Source organism: Lactuca virosa, chromosome 6 (genome assembly GCF_052849685.1).
Source record: "Lactuca virosa cultivar CGN04683 chromosome 6, Lactuca_virosa_CGN04683_v6, whole genome shotgun sequence".
NCBI classification, from domain to species: domain Eukaryota; kingdom Viridiplantae; phylum Streptophyta; class Magnoliopsida; order Asterales; family Asteraceae; genus Lactuca; species Lactuca virosa.
The window spans coordinates 273,905,764-273,907,965 of record NC_136431.1 but is presented as its reverse complement, the minus strand read 5'-3'; positions in this window follow the sequence as shown (position 1 = coordinate 273,907,965).

The window sequence follows — 2,202 nt, the reverse complement described above, 5'->3', positions numbered from 1 at the left end:
TTCTATTTTTATTGGTTACCTTATCATTGCGTAACCCTTAGGGTAGAACGCTTGAGAAAGAGAAATAGAGAGAGAGAGAGAGAGAGAGAGAGAGAGAAAGAGAGTAACGGGGATGGGTGACCGGGTTAACTGTTTGGTGTGAATTATATAAAGAGATAAATTATATTATTGTGGGTTGAAAACCATATGTACTCACCAGGTTTCTCAACATGGCCCACTTAGTTTATTGTATCACAGGTAATTATATATGATGATATAGGTATCTACCGAGAGATTCAAAGGAGATATAGAATATTAGTGTAAACAGATGTTGTAAGTCTTCGTTTATGCTTATGTTTCTTGCATTGACGATGACATCCCGAATTTTATAAATAAAATACATTTCTTCAAAATGTCTTGATAATATTATTATCATATTTTTGGGACAAATTCCGCAAAGTAAACCTTTGTAAAAAGGATACTCTTATTTAATAAGCATAAACAAATCGGTCTTTTCTGGCCGTAAAAATGGGGATGTCACATATATCCTCCTAGCAGAAGTACCATATAATCCAAATGTAGTCTAATAGAAAACATATACCAAAATGGTCTAGCTCCCACCTCTAACCACTCGACCCCTCTACCACTTGAACATAGTTAAGCATTGCTAACAAACCATTAAGTTGTTCCATCTCCACCTCCTATAATTTTACGGCTCCAAGAGAATTGCCAATTTTATGAAATCCAACATTGAGCAACAATACAGTCACGACCACTCACATTCACAAATAGTCTAAGGAACCGTGTATTGGAAGATAGTGCTCACGGTCATAACAGTTGATAATATTCATGTTAATAGTAGGTCCATTTTGGATTACATTCAAGGACAAATATTAACAAGAAATGACACGAAAGTTTTATTGGGGTTTAGTTTGTTAATTAATTAAAGGTTTCTTTATTTATAAGAAATTTGTAGACTTAGGGGTTTAAAGTATAAAGATTTGAAAGTCGGTTCTTTAGGATAATTACCAAATTTATAGATAATTACCTAGTGACCAAGTAATTATGCAATAAGGGTTTCTAAACCTCCCATATAAATAGAAGATCCCCATGAATGGAATTGATGATGAAAACCCCTATAAATTTCGTTCTCCTCTCACCACTCTCAAAAACCTCCCAAAAATTGATTATACGGTGCGTCAGCGATGACAGAACCATAATTGTTTAGGGTTTAATGGTATGTGGTTGTCTAGGTTACTGATCTACATTCCTTGGGTGCGACTATGACAAAGTAGCTCTATGTTGGGATTATAACACTTCTCTCCATCAAGATCAGAAGAATGTCTGAAACGAGTACAAGGGTATGCATGTTTTCTTGTGTTTTTTCTTGTTTATTTAGTTACAATAGATACGGTTGAACATGGATTTGTTTTGTTTTATGAGGTTATTTCTTTTATTTCTTCCTATGTGCGCCTTTGTGGCCTTGTAAGATGCATCATAACATAATAGTGGTATCAGAGTCACTTGTTCACATCTTTTGCACTTGATTTCCACCCTGATTAGATATGGTTATTGGAAATTTCAATGGTTTAGAAAGGCTTATATTAATTAGTAAATAGTTTAGTATTTATCTGATTTCTAGGTTTATGTGACATGTAGGGTTCCTCTACGCAACGTGTCGAAGGCTAAAACCCGAAACCCTAATTTTAAAATCGTGATGCGTTCTTCTCTATATTGCTGTGCAACTGTGTTCGTGGGATGTGACATGAAGGTTCATCCTTCACATCATGTAGTCACTGTTCACAGAACGTGATTATGTTAGTGGGACGCGATGGGTAGGTTCTTCCTACTCGATGCGTAGTCACTGTTCACAAAAGTGTTTTTTGATTTTCTGTTTCGAGTATGTTTTGGTCACACATATGCATTTAACTCGAATATCATGCAAATCTGTCGATTTTACAAAAGTTGGATAGCGTTTGTTTATTTTTTTAATTTTTAATTCTTAACTATTAATTAAAGTCAATAATCGTGAAATTGTTGTTTTGATGACCCCTCGTATGTGAAATCATTGAAAAAATTGTTTGTGGGCTTGCTTTCACCTTCATGGTTATTCATTTAATCTAAAAGTTGCAATCCAAGTTCAAAATAATTGTTTGTTTTGAATTGTGTGGACCTAATACACGGAGCCTCGAATTGACCTATGTGTTGTATGTTTGGTTGTGC